Source organism: Heloderma suspectum, chromosome 4 (assembly GCF_057233095.1).
Source record: "Heloderma suspectum isolate Gila_16-S chromosome 4, 16-S_ref, whole genome shotgun sequence".
NCBI classification, from domain to species: domain Eukaryota; kingdom Metazoa; phylum Chordata; class Lepidosauria; order Squamata; family Helodermatidae; genus Heloderma; species Heloderma suspectum.
In genome coordinates, this window is record NC_139461.1 from 164,172,825 (window position 1) to 164,192,210 (window position 19,386).

At 46.0% G+C, this 19,386-nt stretch overlaps 1 protein-coding gene and 1 long non-coding RNA gene across 5 annotated transcripts in view; one reads left to right on the plus strand and one right to left on the minus strand.

Annotated features, from left to right (window-relative positions):
* The window catches only part of LOC146347659 (uncharacterized), a 129,696-nt gene that overhangs the window by 76,282 nt on the left and 34,028 nt on the right, over positions 1–19,386 (minus strand). For 3 of the 4 annotated variants that reach the window (XR_014789889.1, XR_014789890.1, XR_014789888.1), the window contains 2 exons: positions 6,544–6,611; positions 6,176–6,329 (listed from right to left, as the gene is read on the minus strand). The exons of the other annotated variant lie outside the window; for it this stretch is intronic. The gene's annotated coding sequence lies outside the window, so the exon portion shown is untranslated. The remainder of the gene's footprint in view (positions 1–6,175; positions 6,330–6,543; positions 6,612–19,386) is intronic. 4 annotated transcript variants of the gene reach the window in all.
* Positions 2,104–19,386, plus strand: part of LOC146347660 (uncharacterized) — a 47,103-nt gene continuing 29,820 nt past the window's right edge. Inside the window, exon 1 of the long non-coding RNA XR_014789892.1 lies at positions 2,104–2,281. This is a non-coding gene — a long non-coding RNA (uncharacterized LOC146347660). The remainder of the gene's footprint in view (positions 2,282–19,386) is intronic.

Sequence of the window (19,386 nt, forward strand, 5' to 3'; positions counted from 1 at the left end):
TACGTCTTGGTTGCTCACCACTATTTCTCTCAGCAAAAATGTCCTGGGATAGGAGGAAGAAGATGATATGAAAAGGTGAGAGATGTCTATAGGAAGGGAGGTGAGATGTAGTGGGAAGAAATATTTAACCTGTACACTTTTGCCTTATTCAGAGTCTTAGCATGTTTCACAAATAGCCTGGCTGGAGGTGATGGGGTGAGAAAGCATTTCCTTATCTAAGTGAAAGAGGCCCTGGACTGGTCTCTTAGCATGGCAGGTACTCCAGCTACAGAGCCAGAAGTGAAAAAGCAGGTGAACCCAGATAAAGCAAACCCCTGAGATGCTAATGACATCAGCAACAGGCTGATTACAGCACAAAGTACATAGAGTGGAAATGAAAGTCACAAAGATTCAAAATTTGGCAAAATTCCAAATGTTGCCATTCAAATTTTAAATGAGTAATTCAATGAAATGAATGTAACCCAGCCATTTTTAGCAAAACAACCAAAATACAAATTACAGCATTTGATATAGTTTCCTTTTTATAGGAGCCACATTGTTCAATACTTTTCAGCACTGCTGCCTGGTTATAGGACCAGGAGAAAGAAGATAATGCCTGTTACAGTTGTCTGATGCCTCTGTTATGAGAGTACTTTGCCCAAGATTCAGGATTTGGGGCAAAATGGGGGTAGAATAGTTGGGTCATCAAATAAGCTTTATTCATTTAAATAAGATCTATTATACATCCCACAATTACCTATTTTATTATGGGAAAGTGTGTGCTATTGGGCGGTATAGAAATCTAATAAATAAATAACAGGGACATCAAAGTTTCCATAAAAAATAATTGTTGATCAATATTCCAGAATTATATACTTTTTTTTTTTTTTTTTGCAGGTATACAATTCTTTAAGTATGGAATTTGGTTTGTTTGTGCAGGCCAAGACTGTCCATTTTAAGAGTTGTATTTAAAAACTCATAATTGGTTTGGAAAATACAAAAAACGAACTTTAAATGCACATGTGGGGCGGTATACAACACAGCCCTTCTGCAGGCAGCCCAGAGCAGTTGGTGCTTGGCCCCACCACTGGCAGCCACACTATCGGGCTTCTGGGGCGAAGCACCGCAACTAGTGGAATGCTTATTTCCAGAAGGGGGGAGTTGTGCCCCTTCCAGCAATGAGCATTTCCACTCATTGTGGCGCTTCCCACCAGCAGTAGGGAAGGAGCAGCCGCCAGCCGCGGAGGGCCCACATTGGATACTACCCGAGTAGAAAATCTAGGCTTGTCCTAAGGATTTTTTTAATGCAGTTTGTCATTTCTGAGTACCTTGCATGATTCAAATATTACTTTTAAGTTTTATTTTCTTTCCTTTATATGGGCAGCCTAAAATGCAACTTTCATGAAAACTGCCAGAAACGTATTACTTCGTTTAGTTTTGCTCAGTTCAGGCCTCTTCATTTGTGGATTTTAGCATTTACAGTTGCAAACACTTGTTTTGCCAAGTGTGTCTGATGGGTGGGTTAGAGACACAGCTTTACTTCCCCATCAAAAAGAAATACTCGTAGTTTGAACGTGCCCAGTCCTTCACTTCTATTTCAGTGCTATGGCAAATTCTTTGATGTTATCCCATAATCAGTCATCCTTATAATCCCTCATTCTTAAATCCATAGCTAGATGTGGGAAGTTTTTGTGTTATTTCTCACCATCACTGGCTTGTTACAATTGTTGAATGATCTTTGGTTGCAATGTCGTGCATCATGTCATGGACCCCACCCCCTCCTCCAGCAAATATATACATGTGAGTTTATCTCTGAGTGAAGGAATTATGTAAGATTATTTTAACACCTCCTTCTCTACCCCTCCTAAAGAAACCTGGCAAGCCTCTTGTACTGTATTGTTCTGTAGCAAAACAAAGACAGAAAGACAGAAAGAGAATGGACCTGCGTTTTTAACATGGCCAGAGTCTAGCAGCCTCTTGCTGCTATAGCACAGCTTCTTCCATTCTTTACTCACAAAGCCCCTCTTTCCTACCTGCAAAGCCTTTGTCTTCCTGTATGCTTCTAAGCTTGATTCAAGGTATTGATTTTACCTTTCAAGCCCTGCACAGCCTTGATCTACAGCCAGTGGCCGGATGTCCGGCTGCTGGCAGAGCTGGCCGGCGGCTCCGCAGAATCGTTGCGGAGCACAGCCGGCCAGCCAGGATTCCGGTGGGGAGGTACAGAGTGCCTCCCCCCCCGGCCAGGATTCCGGGGGGAGGGACGGAATGCCTCCCCCCCACCATCAACATAATCCACGGAAAGGTAAGTCACTTTCGTACATCCCTATCTACAGGACTGCCTCTTCCTGTATCAGCCCATGTCCCAATTACGGTAAGGTCAGCCATCTCTGCTTACTATTCCATTGTAGCCTTCATGGCCTTTGGAGGCCTCAAGGTTTTATAGTAATCAGAATTATGATGAAATTATTATTTTTTTATTTATTTGTCAGAAAGGGGAATGGTCATATAAATACTTCTGTTTATAGAAAACCCACGGACAGAAATAGATATCTAAGATGTGATAGCTCATAGTCTAAATCCCTAGGTATAACATGCCAGATGGGCAGCTTTACAGTTAAGGTGCAATGAACAGATTAAAAAAACAACTGGGTCCAATGATTAACGAATGGAGACAGCAATCCTATGCCCCCTAGATAGCGTCTGTGAGACACAGGATTGTTTGGTCTCTTGCCTGCAAGGTTGGAAACAGGGCTCCAACCTCAGAGCCAGGAAACTGCACTCTCTCCCCCTCCCCCTCATAGCTGGTGTGGAGAGAACACTTGAAAAACAGAGCACAGAGATGGGGAAAAGGGGGTGTTCCCGAGGGAGGGGAAGGGAGGAGACCAGGGCAGCAGTCATATGAGAAATCCTATGGCCACCCCAGCCTCCTTCCCTCCCCCTCCCTGAAGGCTTGGTTTGGCAAAAATGTGAAGCTAGACTCGTAAGCATAGTTTGGAGGCTTATGAGTATCCATGGTAGATCACATAGGATTGCTGAAGTTATCCTAAAGAACTGGTTGCTAGCAGTTTGAGGAAGGCTGCTTTAGCAACCTGGAATAACATGCCATCTAGTCATTTAAATTGTAGTTTAACATATAACCATAGCTATTCTACAGAGGAGTATCAGAAGACATTGGTATTGCAGGGGGTATCTGGATGTTAGGAAAAGCCCATGATTACTTTTAAAGGAACTAGAAATATAACAGACATAGAAATAGAAGATACATATTGGTCAAAACACACATATCCACATATTTTACCAGGAGCGACAGTACCTAAGGGGTTTCATCCTTGCAATACTGTGTTTATTGCAAGTATACCTGCAATATGACTGATTTTGAGGTCTATTTTATTCATAGACAGCATCCCCTGAGACATTTCACAACATACAGCACAAAGTATGTGTTGTATATTATTCAATGTCCATGTAATAAATTTTATGTTGGAAGAACATCTAAAGCTCATAAAAGACAAATAGGTGAACATCTTTGTAATATCAAAAATAAGAAGCTGGATACTCTGTTAGAGAGGCATTTTATAAAGAAAGTGCATATTGGATATACAGTTTTTGGCAGCTGAGAGAATCAGTCAGTGGAATGACAACATCCTACTTAGAAAAGAGATGCCATGATTTTGGAATAAAAAACATGAGTCCGCAAGGTCTAAATAAAGAAGGGGATTTTTCCCCCTTATGTAGTCAGTTTTGGGTTTTCTTTTTGGTGATATTCCCTGAGGCGATTTGAAACGGTGGCCATTTGGTAATGATTCCTGATTCACAGGAGGATTGATAATAGCTGTGTTTTCAACTTGCTTTCTTTTCCACAAGTAACTTTTGCTGCTGCTGCATTTGAATCATTGAACCATACATCTCTCAAAGATCTCTGCAAGTATTTTGTATAACATTTTAGAGTGAGTGTGTGTGTGTGTGTGTGTATATATATATATATATGTATGTATATGTATATTGCTAGGTTTAAGGTATTTTATGTTTTTATCTTGGTATATATCTGAAATTTCATGTGACATGTTTTGTTGGCTATGGTTTTGGGTTGTTCCAATTAATTATTGTTTCAGAAACTTTGTAAATATGCTTCTTTGATTTTTGCCCAAAGGTGGTCATTTTGGCTTCTTTGGGCTCTAAATAAGCAATTATCAGCATCTTGGGATGTCATCACTCTTTTGGTGGTCATTTTGGTGAATGCTTTCTGCTTTTTCCATATTAGAATTCAGAGGAGGCTTGGCTTTACCTCTCATTTCCATCTACTCATCCCAGGAAAGCTGTGGAACTCTTGAAGCACTATCTGGACACGGCTTGGGGATGGATGAGGGTGAATAGGCTGAGGCTTAATCCAGACAAGGAAGTACAGTACTGTGGGTGGGGAAACTGACTAGCATGTGGGGCCCCAATCTGGCTTGGGACCACCACAGTTGGGAAGGAAGGGGTTAAACCATCCAACCTTTCCATTGATGCCAATTGAGGTTTTTCTTTTTTTTCTTTTCCCACTGGGTGGGAAGGTTTAACCCTCCTCATCTATGTGTGGTGGTCCCAGTTCAGATCAGGGCCCTGTGCACTTACACTAAAAAACAAAAAAAGTTAAGCTACACGCTCTGCATTTAGCATAGGGTGTAGTTCAGCCCTTAGACAGGGTTGCACTGCCCCTGCAGGACCAAGAATTCAGTTTGGGAGTTCTCCTGGACTCAGCACTAGCTGGGGATGCTCAGGGGGTGGGGGTGGGGGTGGGGTGGCCAGGAGTGCTTTTTACTGACTTAGGGTGGAATCCTGGGTCTGTTATACAGAAGAAAGTCCTACAACTCCCAGCATTTCCCAGAGTTGTAGGACTCTTTTCTGTCTAAACAGGCACAGGCTTGCGCCCTTAGCCTGGCACGCCAACTGCAACCATATCTGAAGAGGATGGAGGGCCTTGTGTCACTTGCTCGTGCACTACTGGCATCCAGGGTGGACTACGGTAATGTGCTCATACTGAGCTGCCTTTAACAATGGTTTGGAAAGTCCAACTGGCGCAAAAAGTGGCCACCCAAATATTAGTGGGGACTAGGCACTTGGAATATGTGATACCTATCCTATACCAGTTGCACTAGTTGCCAGTGTGTTTGAATATAAAGCTCAATTTAGAGTTCTGTTTTCAAACTTTAAAGTCCTAAACAATTTCAGACCAGATTAGCTGAAGGACAGGCTTCACCTTACTGTTTTAAATTGTTGTACACTGCCTTGATAACTTTTTAGCAGAGAAGGTGGTATATAGGTGATCATGATAATAAATATAAAAATCAACAATAAATACTTGGCAATAGAGCTCAGAAACTCCTCAAGCAGCTGGACAGACTAGAGTGTGTCAGGAGGTTTATCCTGACTGATGGCAGCCTATCAGTAATTCTTTTTTGGGAACCCATGTAAAGAAGGAGTCCACCAGGAGGAAGAGTCATCCCCCCCACCCCCTGGTTCCATAACAAGCTGCTTGGAGGCAGCTATAAAGGTCCTGCCAGCTGCCACAGATTCCAAGTGAGGTCGCAAATGCCCCTGGGAGAAATGGCACATCCTCACAACTTTTTACTCACAGGGGTATTTGCAGCCCCATTTTTAATGTGCACTTTAAAACTGCTTCAGGGGGCTATTATCTGTTGAAAGAGAGAACAAATGTAAAATGCAGCCCTTGGACAACAACGCTGAATTTGGTGAGTGTGGGATTCTGAGGAGCATCATGTTCTGATTTACACATTAAACTGGGAGGCACAGATTAGTGGAGTCAGCTTCAGATGTCAGATCCACTGAACTCCTCAAGCATTTGTAGAGCAGACTACTTCAGGTGGTGGTGGGCACGCCATTGCTAGATGTATTTAAGCAGAAGCTGATGGCCATCTGTCAAGGGTGCTGTACTTACCTCCTTCAATACAGGAGCTGGACTAGACAACCACCAAGGGTCCCTTCCCTTCTCAGGAGAGATTCATTCTGTCCTGCTGTGCCATCCTCCATCTGCCTCCTTAAACTGCTACTATAGGCTATCCATCTTGTTCTGAGGGAAGGCTGGATCTGCTACGAGTCATCAGATCCATATAGCTGGTCACTGCTTGCTCCCCCCTCCTCCCTTCCCCAGCCCCATAGATTAGATGAGAGACACATCCTTATTATCTTTACTAACCTTGCATCTTCATTTAGTCCCTCCATCTGCACCGCTTTCTTTAGGTTGCTGATTAATTACAGGAAGGCTGGAGGTAGCACAAAGCCGCTTCCCTCCTGTTTCTTCATGTGTACGAGGCATGGAGCTCGTTGCCAGGGTGCCAGCTGTCTGGTTTCTGCAGGGTTACAGGAATCCAATACAGTACCATGTTCGCAAAGTAAATTATCCCCTAACTAGGCGACCCTGAAGCCTGCCGAACTAACTGTGCCTTCCTAGCTTACTAATAAGCATCTTCTGTGAGTAACCAAGAAATATTGAGTAGGGACTCCCCAAGTGCAAGAACAGCCAGAAATAACTTTGACTTTTCTGTATCTTTTTTAAAAATTTACCTTCTGGGGTTATGGGAAATGAGCAATCCTTTTGTCTGTCAGTGTTCGCACAATAGCAGCAGGACCTCCTGAAGAAAGGGGAGAACTGAGTTGGTTGAGAGAAGAACAGAGAGGCCATATCTGCACCTCAGCCCCCTTCTGCTAGCATTTATTCTGAAATAACATAAACTAGACAAGGGGATAATGAGGACTGGGCAAAATTCAGAGCTATCCAGGGTGGTCTCATAACCATGGCATTATAGGGCTTATCATAAAATCCCTTCCCCAGCGTCTTTCCTCTTCTCTGTAATACATTTTCCTAGGAGTCCTGGCATTTTACAAAGATCTGCTTTTATGTTTGTATGCTTCTCCATCAAAAAGTACTCTTTTACAAGTAAACCTCTTCTCAGAGATTTTAATGTGCAATGATTTGTTAGCTTCTGGAAGAGAAGCCTAAGTCTTAAACCAAAGGTCAAAAGTTTAACAGAACTGATTAAAAGAACAACAACAACAACAACAGCAACTGTTTACTGGGTCTTTTCTTCTTGCCTGTGTTACCTGTGACGTTGTGCACCTGCTTCTGCCTGCCTTAGTGCAGCACCTAAGACTGGCTAATGTGGGGGAGAAGGTGTCTTGCATTGTTGTTTGTATGTTGGTGATGGAGCTTGCAAAATGTACAGTAACAAAGGTATGATGATTGGGCTGAATACATCACTTGGATTAACTTGCGTCATTCATTCATTGATCACATTTCATTTCTATACTGCCCAATAGCCAAAGCTCTCTGGGCGGTTCACAGCATGATAAAAGGTCCAAGAATGTAAAACAGCTTTAAAACAAGTTAGATACAATTAACAATAAAACTACCAGGCCCTGATAAAAACTAAAACGCCCCATCATACACCATCAAATGCCTGGGAGTAGAGGAAAGTCTTAACATGGCACCAAAAAGATGACAATGTTGGTGCTAGACAGACCTCACTGGGAAGAGCATTCTACAGTTGGAGGGCCACCACTTTCTTCCTTGCTGCCATCCTCCAAACCTCCCTCACAGAAGGGCTTCAGCTGTTGACCACAGAGTAGGGGTAGATTCATACCGGAAGAGGCACTCCATCAGGTGTTGCGATCCCGGGCCATACACAGCTTTGTAGGTCAAGACCAGCACCTTGAATTGGCCTGAGAAACGTACAGGCAGCCCATGCAATTGGTCCAGAATTGATATTATATGCTCAGACCTTCTGGTCCCTACTATCAATCTGGCTGCCACATTTTGCACAAGCTGCACCTTCCAAACTGTCTTCTCAAGGACAGCACCACGTAGAGCGCATTACAGTAATCTAACTGAGATAAACTGGATAATTATATCAGTAAATGATATACCCATGGGGGTCCAGGTGAACACTAAAAATAACCCACATTGTCATCTCCCCTCCAAACTTATGTCAAAGTTTTATGCTTCTTTGCGCCACAAACTCAAAGTTTTTTGCCACCACCTACAAGTGTGTACTGACACATCAAATGCAGATTTGTAGTTAAGAGAAAAGTACAAAAAACTTTAGGGGTGGGGTACGTCATTTTCATGTTTGGAATGTGTACAAACCCCTACTTCTGCTGTAGCTCAGCAGTGCTCCTAGAGCATCTGGTTAGTTAGCAACCTGCTGGGAAACATGAATAGACTTACTTCACCTTATCTCATTTTTTTTGTCCTCCAAAATGCAACCCAAACCTTAAGCCCCCTCCCCCTTTTAATAGGCAAACTGGTTCAAACACACTGAGCCTTTTGGGTTGTAAGTTAGAGCACTTAGGAAGGTGGGTCCAGCCACTAAGTAATTTTCTGATTTGCTGGCTAGACCACTGACATCAGAAACTGAGGCTGTCACATTATTGGAGAAAACAGCCATCAGCCTCTGCTAAGGGGCTGGCTTTTTTTCAGACCCCCATAAAAGTATGGGGAAGGAGCCTGGGGAAGGAGGACCAGCCAGCAGCTGCACCGGGTGATCCTGAGCCTGAGCCTGCTTCTGCCCCCGCCCACAGGTACTTAAGGCGGGGCTGCCAGAGGCTGCTCGGGAAGGAGCCTGGGGAAGGAGGACCAGCCAGCAGCTGCACCGGGTGATCCTGATCCTGAGCCTGAGCCTGCTTCTGCCCCCGCCCACAGGTACTTAAGGCGGGGCTGCCAGAGGCAGCGCCTTGGCGTCGCGCCAAGTGCGACGCTAAGTGCGCACTTAGCGTCGCACTTGGAGTCGCAAGATCTACCCACCTGCCTCTCCAGAGACACCAGCAGCCACAACACCAGCAGCAAATAGCAGCAGCAGCAGAGGGCAGCAGCTTTAAAGACCAGGGGAAGGGGCAAACATGGACTATCTGCTCCTTCTTAGCTGCTGTTCTCTTTTATCTCTTTTATATTCTTTTAAACTGTTGTATATTTTATATCTTAATATTTTAATATGTGCCTGGGAGGATTATTGGACAACTCAGGGGGTGGGGGAGGTGCCACCATAACTGTGGTCACGGGCAGGGGGAGGTATGGCGTTGGGGGATTAACAGGCCAGCTGAGGAGAAGAGGGGCTCGACACCTTACAGCTGTCCCCTCTTCTGGTTCTTCCCCCAACCTGATGGTTCCTGGCAGCCTTACCAATCTGCCCTCGGGTCTGGTGGTGCTGCTGCTGAATGCCAGGTCGGCCCAAAATAAGACCTCCCTCATCCATGATTGATTGTGGATGAGGGGGCTGACCTGGCATGTATTACTGAGACCTGGGTGGGGGAACTGGGAGGGGTCACTCTCTCCCAGCTGTGCCCTCCTGGGTACTCAGTGCAGCACCAACACCGACTTGAGGGTCGGGGAGGGGGGGTTGCCGTGGTCTATAGGAATTCAATCTTCCTCTCCAGGCTTCCTGCTCATTCGAGTGCAGATCTTGAGTGTCTGTACCTTGTGTTGGGTACCCGGGACAGATTAGGGATTCTGTTGGTGTACCGCCCACCCCGCTGCCCATCGGACTCCCTGCCTGAGCTGACGGAGGTGGTCTCGGACTTGGTGTTGAGGACCCCCAGGATGATGGTCCTGGGGGATCTCAACTTCCATGCCGAGGCCGCTGTATCCGGGGCGGCTCAGGACTTCATGGCCGCCATGACAACCATTGGGCTGTCCCAACATGTCATCGGCCCAACGCATATAAAAGGACACACGCTTGATCTGGTTTTCTCGACTGGGCAGGAGGATGGTGATCTGAAAGTAGAGGAATTAACATCTGTCCCTTTGTCATGGTCAGATCACTTCCTGCTGAGGTTTAGACTTCTGGCGGCCTTTCCCCTCTGCAAGGGTGGGGGACCTATTAAAAGGGTCCGCCCCCGGAGATTAATGGATTCCGATGGATTCCAGAGGGCTCTGGGGGATTTTCCTGCTGGTATGGCTGGTGCTCCTGTCGAAGCCCAGGTCACTGTGTGGAATGCAGAGATGACTCGGGCGGTTGACACGATCGCACCCAAACGCCCTCTCCCTCTGAGCAGAGCCCGGCCAGCTCCTTGGTATACACCTGAGCTGAGGGCAATGAAGCAAGAGGGGAGACGGCTAGAACGCAAGTGGAGGAAAACTTGTGCTGAGTCTGACCAAACACAGGTAAGAGCCCACTATCGAGCCTACTCTGTGGCGGTGAGGGTGGCAAAGAGGCAGTTCTTTTCCACCAGCATTGCATCTTCTCAGTGTCGTCCGGTGGAGCTTTTCCGAGTGGTTCGCGGCCTGTTACATTCTGGGCCAGGGAGAGAGACGGTGGAACCCTCGGTAGCACGCTGTGACGAGTTTGCGCGGCACTTTGAGGATAAAGTCGCTCAGATTCGTCATGAATTGGACACCACCATTAATGCAGTTCCATTGGTAGAGGCGTTCAGAGCACCATCTGGTCCAGTTTTATTGGATGAGTTTCAGTTACTGAGGCCTGAGGATGCGGACAAGGTGCTTGGCCAAGTCCGATCGACCACTTGTGTGCTTGACCCTTGCCCTTCATGGCTTATTAAATCAAACAAGGAGGGGTTGTCCGGCTGGGTCCAGGAGGTTGTAAATTCCTCCTTGAGAGAGGGAGTGGTGCCTGCTGCTTTAAAAGAGGCAGTAATTAGACCACTCCTGAAAAAGCCTAACCTGGACCCAGAGGATGTTAACAATTATAGGCTAGTGGCCAACATCCCCTTCCTGGGCAAGGTGCTTGAGCGGGTGGTTGTAGGACAGCTCCAGGCACTGTTGAATGAAACGGATTATCTAGATCCATTTCAATCGGGCTTCAGGCCTGGTTTTGGAACGGAAACTGCCTTGGTCGCCCTGTGGGATGACCTCTGCCGGGAGAGGGACAGGGGGAGTGTGACCCTGTTGATTCTCCTGGACCTCTCAGCGGCTTTCGATACCATCGACCATGGTATCCTTCTGGATAGGTTGTCTGGGTTGGGAGTTGGAGGCACTGCACTACAGTGGTTCCGCTCCTACTTGGATGGCCGATTCCAGAAGGTGGTGCTGGGGGATTATTGCTCTGTGCCATGGCAATTGTGCCATGGGGTTCCACAGGGCTCTATTCTATCCCCCATGCTGTTTAACATCTACATGAAACCGCTGGGGGAGGTTATCCGGAGGTGTGGGCTGAGGTGCCATCAATATGCGGATGACACCCAGCTCTACCTCTCTTTTTCATCAAAACCAGGTGAGGCAGTGGCTGTTCTGAACCAGTGCCTGGGCACGGTAATGGACTAGATGAGGGCTAATAAACTGAAACTCAATCCAGACAAGACGGAGGTACTGTTAGTGGGTGGTTCGTCTGCCCGGCTAGGTGATATTCAACCTGTTCTGGAGGGGGTTGCACTCCCCCTAAAGGATCAGGTTCGTAGTTTGGGAGTGCTCTTGGATCCAGAACTGTCACTTGAGGCACAGGTGAACTCAGTGGCACGGAGCACTTTTTATCAGCTTAGGCTGGTATACCAACTACGCCTTTATCTGGACAGAGCTAGCCTAGCTACAGTTATCCATGCTCTGATAACTTCTCGTCTGGATTACTGCAATGCGTTATACGTGGGGCTGCCTTTGAAAACGGTCCGGAAACTTCAGCTGGTCCAAAATAGGGCAGCAAGATTGTTAACAGGGACTGGCCTGCGAGCTCATATTACGCCAGTACTTTTCCAGCTGCACTGGCTGCCAGTCCATTTCCGGGCCCGATTCAAAGTGCTGGTGTTAACATTCAAAGCCCTTAACGGCTTGGGGCTAGGTTACCTGAAGGATCGCCTCCTCCCATATGTGCCTGCCCGGACCTTAAGATCATCATCATCAGCGGCCCTTCTCCGTGAGCCCCTGCCAAAGGAAGTGAGGCGGGTGGCTACTAGGAGGAGGGCTTTTTCTGTTGTGGCACCCCGGCTCTGGAATGAGCTCCCTAGTGAGGTTCGCCTGGCGCCTACATTGTACTCCTTTCGGCGCCAGGTGAAGACCTTTTTATTTTCCCAGGCATTTTAGCTTTCTAAATTTTTATCTTTGTTGTTTTAAATCTGTATTTTAAACTCCTGTACTGCTGCTAGGTTTTATTATGGTTGTATTGTTATATTGTGGTTTTAATGTTCTATATATTTTAAATTGTTTTATTGTGTGTTGTTTGGTTTTAGTTTTTGTGAACCTTCCAGAGAGCTTCGGCTATTGGGCGGTATAGAAATAAATAAATAAATAAATAAATAAATAAATAAAAGTAAGGGTTAGCTCACTCCTTCTAGAGCCTTTCATATATAATGTAACTGGAGGCCAAGACGGTATGTCTGACTAAATCTGGGTGAGTGGGACTCCATACCATTTTTGATTGTGCTATGTCTGCACATGCCATGTGTGTGTTTCCCATGGCAATGACATTATGTCCAACTGTCCGCAACAGTTGTGCTTTCAGCCCCTGCACAGGCCCAATGGTGCCCTCCCCTGCTCCATGTCTCACCACACACACACACACACACTCTCTCTCTCTCTCTCTCTCTCTGATTGTGCCTGGGTACCGTTTATCTTGTACACATTCAATTTATCTCTGGCAAAAAGCTCTAGACCCAACTATCTTGAATGATCTTAAAAAAGAAAAGCAAGGACAGTGATAAGTACCTTCCTCCATCATTACTTCTCCATTTTATTGCTGTGGTGATAGCAATAATAGTGGCTGTAACCCCCATCAAGTCCACTTAGCATGGCTCATTTTCAAAAGCCACTCAACGCCTTTTGACAGTCCAACCAGGCGGTATGAAAAGATCACTTAACCCCAATGATCGGAGGAAGACTTGAGTGGGAAAATCGGACCCTATAGTCACAGAAGAGACCATGAGGGAGGGGGAAGGATAAGGCCATTGATTTTATGACAAAGGGTGCCACCCCTGTCAGAGTGCAGCAGCACACATTGAGGGAACATTTCAATTAGGTGCGAGTGTGTGTGTGTCAGAGAGAGAGAGAGAGAGAGTTTGTCCATAAAACTCAGGAACGCTTTGCCTTGTTATTTTTGGGTACAATTACCCTGACGTTCTCCTGCACAAGCCCCATTGAAATGAATGATAGCTGCGCAATATCATGCAGTTTCTGATCATTTGAATGAAACTTGTGCAAGAGAACTTCCCAGTGAATTGGGCCCTTTTGTTTTTAAACAGTTAGAAGAACCCAAAATTAAAATCCCTATTAACATAATTAAAGGTGACATGTTATAATTTCAGCAGAAATGCCCTTTATGACTATTCTGTGGCCTATGATAATTATACCAGTAATTTGGCTGAAGTGAATGCTAAGTGAGCATAGCGCTGGCCTGGCGGCCTCTCAGACGCCTCCCGCTTATGCTGCACTTTGTCCTCTGCCTACTTCATGAAAGCAGAGTAACCTTTCTGCCTCCTTTTTTGGACACTACCTCTTGACCCCAACAGGTTAAATCAATAGATTGTATTTGCTTTTTATCATTCCCAAGGACAAGAAATTCAAAACAGGTAAAAAGATATCTGTGTAATGTTGCTATAGAAAACAGGTTGGTTTAGAAAAAAAATACCAATCTGGGAGTTTGACAGAGTTCTTTTTCAGGCAAAGATGTTAAAAGACCAAGACTATCAGCTGCAGCCCCTCTTGGACAAAGGTAGTCTTGCCACAGTTATCCGTGCTCTGTTAACCTCCAGTCTAGACTACTGCATGTTCATGGACATCTACATGGGTGTATCTGATAGAAGCCATGACACCACTATCTTCTAGACCTCTCCCCTGTTGCCAAAGGTATTGGCCAATCCCTTCTTCTCTGAGCCCGTGGTGTTGTTCAGCGTGTCCTCTTGCCCTGGGGGACCAAGCATTCACTCTGCAAACCTGGCTCATGGCATGCTTTGCACCATGCTGAATGTAGCCGAAGACCTTGCTGCTGCATTCTCCATATTTTCCATCTGTGAGATGAGTGGGAACATTCTCCTAGAGGAACACCTGGGCCTGCCACTGAAGATGGGCATGATCCTCTGGCTCCCCTAATGAACCCCTGGTCTGAGGAATTTGAAAATGATGTGGGGTCTGGGCCAACCCAAATGCAATCAAGCTGTTTACAGGAGATCATTACCTCCCATTTCCCCTAGGTAGGGATGGGCGAACTCACCAGAGCCCGCCTTCTGTGCCACTCGCCAGACCTCTGCTGGCTGCCCACCCCTGTTTTGCACAGTGACAAGATGCCAGACAGTCCGTGGGTGAAAGGCGTGTAGCGTTCCCCACTTGTCTGCGAGCCGCCATTTTGCATAAAAATGGCAGCTCTGCTATTTACACAAGTCACCATTTGTGTAAAATGACTGTTTACACCTGTAATTTTGTGTAACTTGAGCTATTTATGGTCGCCATTTTATGCAAATGGCAATTTAAGTAAATAGGTAACAGCGTTCCGTGCACCTCGGTGTTCAGTCATGCTGGCCACATGACCATGGAAGCATCTTCGGACAGCACTGGCTCTTCGGCTTAGAAATGGAGATGAGCACCACCCCCTAGAGTCGGACACGACTGGTTGGGGACACCTTTACCTTTTTAAGTAAATAGTGCAGCCACCATTTTTATGCAAAATGGTGGCTCTCAGACAAGCGAGGATCCCTGTGTTTATCCAACTTGGCACGCACCAAGTCGGACAACTACAAGGATCTGCAGACTGGCGTCTGGGGGGGGGGGGGGCTGAGCTGGGAAGAAATCGCCAAACCTCAAGCCCCAACCGGACTCTCACAACATCCCTATCCCTTGGGCCCATGATCAAAGGTCTATTCCTGCGCTCCTATTATTAAGGCAAACCCAGGAAAAGTTCATTTCATGCTAAACACTTTCCTTATCACACTTCCCTTATCGCTCACCCTCTTAGTAGTCTTGGTTTAGAGAAGTTATTGTGTTTACCTGTTGTATTGCTCAACAATGAGTCATTTTTCTAAATAACACTACACTTGTGTTTTCATTGGATGAGTTGTTTCTGGTGAGGAGGGAAAGGTTTGCAGAGGGGATGATTTCAAGATATAGAATACCTGCTATTCATCAGCAAGTAAGATGATGAATTCAATGGTCTGCAGGTGCACAGAAAAGTGATTTCTCCTATAGCAGTAATGGACCATCTGCAGGTATAGCAGACCTTAACGCTCCTGTACTGCTTTGCTGCTGGGTTGTAAGTAAAAGAACTTTGCTTATTTCAGGCTGGGTGAGGTGGTGACATTAGTGTAAACAAACATTTGATATGTAGGTTGTCTTTGGGGAATTCACTGGTATGTGCAATGAAACTATTAAAGGATGATTAATTTCTGTGTATTTGCACAGAAATACAGGAGGATGAGCTTGGTAGCCCCATCAAGAGCATCTGGATCAAAATAAATGGAGCAAAGAATAAAAGGAACCTGGTGGTCGGAGTCTACTACCGGCCACCCAACCAAGGAGAAGATGAGGATGAAACTTTTGAAAAGCAAATAGCCAATCTTTTAAGGAAGCATGATGTAGTAGTAATGGGGGACTTCAATTTCCCCGATATTTGTTGGGAGACAAATTCTGCAAAACATGGCCCCTCCAGGAGATTCCTGACTTGTGTGGCGGATAACTTCCTCCTACAGAAAGTAGAGGAAGGAACTAGAGGATCAGCTATCCTTGATTTGATCCTAACCAACAGAGATGACTTAGTGGATAAAGTAGCAGTTACAGGAACTCTGCGGGAAAGCGACCATGTTGTACTTGAGTTCTTGGTTCTAAGGGAAGCAAAAGCTGAGTGTAGTCAAACGCATACCCTGGATTTTAGGAAAGCTGATTTTAATACACTCAGAACAATGATCAGTAAGGTCCCATGGCAAGCGATGCTAACGAGAAAAGGAGTCCAGATGGGTGGGAGCTTTTAAAAAAGGAAATTCTCAAGGCACAATCACAAACAATTCCAACAAGAAGAAAAGGTGGAAGACAACAGAAGAAGCCAATGTGGCTTCACAAAAAGTGTAGGGATAACCTGAAAACAAAAAAAGACACATATAGGAAGTGGAAAGAAGGCCAAGTAACAAAGGAAGAGTACAGGCAGGTAGCACAGAATTGCAGGGATGGTGTCAGGAAGGCTAAAGCTGAGAACGAGCTGGGGTTAGCGAGGTTGTCAAGGGCTCCTTGGAGGCCTCTCTCAGTCTAATCCAGTAGCCAAGTCCAGACACAGACAAAGGGATTCTTTTCAAAGCTTTATTCCTCTTTTACAACTTAACAACTCTACCGTTAGCAACTAGATATGAGCAGCAGAGTACCTATGCCCTAAGTTGGAACAGTTGGTCCCCGTTTGAAAGGGAATTACTGGCAGATCCCTGAACTTAAGGACTAGGGAGAGTCCGTCCCCTTTTCCCTTGGATCCTCTGGGCGCAGCCGTTGTTTGCGCGCCAACCAGGCACTACACCTCCTTTCTGCGCCCTCCATTTGGCGCCGCTCTCTGCGTCAGCGTCGCGCATCCATCAAGTCTGCTTCCCGCGCTCTGTCACTCCCAGGACTGCTATCTAAGCTAGGAATGCTGGTGGGAGGAATCTCCATCAGCTGTTGGCCCTGGGAAAAAGGAGCGCGCTCCTCTCCCAGGAGCGACTGCTCTTCCTCAGAATCAGAACTACTCTGGGATTCTATGGGCTCCGTGTCCACCCTGACACAAGGGATGCTAAAAACAACAAAAAGTCTTTCTTCAGCTACGTGCATAGTAAAAGGAAGAGGAAAGAAATGGTGGTTCAGCTATTAAATGAGGATGGCAAAATGATAACAGATGACAAAGAAAAGGCAGAGGTGCTCAATTCCTACTTTGGCTCAGTCTTCTCCCAAAAGAGGGTCTATGAGCCCCCTGGAAAGGCAAAGTACAGGCTGAAGGGGCAGGATTGCAGCTTGAGATGGATAGGCATATGGTCAAGGAACACCTAATTACTTTGAATGAGTTCACATCTCCAGGGCCAGATGAACTGCATCCTAGAGTAATAAAGGAACTGGCAGAAGAACTCTCAGAACCACTGTCTATTCTCTTTAAGCAATCATGGAGGACGGGTGAAGTGCCAGATGACTGGAGGAGGGCTAACGTTGTCCCTATCTTCAAAAAAGGTAAAAAGGAGGAACCTGGGAACTACAGACCAGTCAGTCTGACATCAATCCCTGGGAAAATTCTGGAGCAGATGATAAAGCAATCCATCTGGAAGCACCTTGACAACAATGCCGTGATTACTCGAAGCCAACATGGATTTGTCAAAAACAAGTCCTGCCAGACAAATCTGATCTCATTTTTTGATCAAGTAACCTCCCTTGTAGACCGTGGGAATGCTGTAGACATCATATACCTCGACTTCAGCAAAGCTTTCGACAAAGTGCCCCATGATCTCCTGATGAGCAAACTAGCGAAAAGGGGGCTTGGTGAAACAACGATCCGGTGGATCCACAGTTGGCTACAGAATCGGACTCAAAGAGTGCTTATCAATGGGACCTTCTCAAACTGGGGAGAGGTAACGAGTGGGGTACCGCAGGGCTCAGTCCTGGGCCCAGTGCTCTTCAACATTTTTATTAATGACTTGGAGGAGGAGGTGCAAGGAATGCTGATCAGATTTGCAGATGACACAAAATTGGGTGGGATAGCTGATACTTTGGAAGACAGAAACAAAATTCAAAGTGATCTGGATAGACTGGAGCGTTGGGCAGAAAACAACAGAATGACATATAATAGGGATAAATGCCAAGTTCTGCACCTAGGAAAAAGAAACCAAATGCACAGTTACAAGATGGGGGATACGTGGCTCAATAAAACTACAAGCGAGAAAGATCTTGGAACTGTTGTCGATCACAAGCTGAATATGAGCCAACAATGTGATGTGGCTGCAAAAAAGGCAAATGCTGCATTAATAGAAGCATAGCTTCCAAATCCCGGGAAGTACTAGTTCCCCTCTACTCAGCACTGGTTAGGCCTCATCTGGAGTACTGTGTCCAGTTCTGGGCACCACACTTTAAGAAGGATGCAGACAAACTGGAGAGGGTTCAGAGGAGGGCAACAAAGATGATCAGGGGACTGGAAACAAAGCCCTATGAAGAGAAACTGAAAGAACTGGGCATGTTAAGCCTTGAGAAGAGAAGACTGAGGGGAGATATGATAACACTATTCAAGTACTTGAAAGGTTGTCACAGAGAAGAAGGCCAGGATCTCTTCTCCCCAGAGTGCAGGACACGGAATAATGGGCTCAAGTTACAGGAAGCCAGAGTCCGGCTGAACATCAGGAAAAACGTCCTGACTGTTAGAGCAATACGACAATGGAACCAATTACCTAGGGAGGTGATGGGCTCTCCCACACTGGAGGCCTTCAAGACAAGGCTGGACAGCCACCTGTCAGGGATGCTCTGACTTGGATTCCTGCACTGAGCAGGGGGTTGGACTCGTTAGCCTTGTAGGCCCCTTCCAACCCTACTATTCTATGATTCTATGATGAATCCAGGGGTATTTTCCCTCTTCCCTTGGTGATTGGAAGGGGTAGCACACTCAGGAATCAAGCCTCAGTTAGGTGTGTCTAGGGATGGGCGGGAAGCAAGTTTTGCTCTGAGAGCAGGTCCTGTTTGTGCAGCTAACTGATCGTACGTGATGCAATGAAGCTATGACAGTCCATGAGCACCACTAAGGCATTCCGGGTACCAGTTGGGAATTGACAGAGACGTGGGGAGTATACAAACCAAGGTTAAGACAAATCCCAGTGTAGTGCTGTGTGGAGACGCAATGAAGGCACATGTGGGTATCCTCTCCCTTATTTAAGAAAATTCAAACTGCTCTGGTGGCAGCGGTGTGTGTGTGTGTGTGTGTGTGTGTGTGAGAGAGAGAGAGAGAGAGAGAGTAATGGGAGTGGTATTCAGCCCATCCCTATGCATAGCAGTCAAGGATTACTAACAGGTAAGTGTCTTGCAGGTACCACAGCAGGACACTTTTTTTCTTTTTTGCCTTAGGCAACTGGAAAGCCACCCTCCTCCTTTCCTCTCCTCTCTCCAGCATGTCTGTGGGCCCAGAGCATTCTTCAGAAAGGAAAGGATGAGGGCAGGCTGTGCTGCTTTCCAGTCACTGCAAAAACTCTTGGTTTTTTAAATATATATATATAAAGGAATGCTTGGGGGACTAGGGCAGGGCAGCAGGGAGTGACCTGGGGGGTATTTTATTTGTATTTTAGTCATAGCAGTTTGTCTTTCTGTGAAATGGGTCTTTTGTGAACTGCAGTGCCCTCCATGACAGCCATTTTGTGAATGAACACCCTCCCGTGGGCCTTTCTCAAAATTCCAAATATAATCACGGGCCCCAAAAGGATAGAGATCTACAATCTAAGGGATCAAGTAAACTAAGCCATTGAATGTGAAATGCTGAAACATTCTAAATGATATCAATTATAATC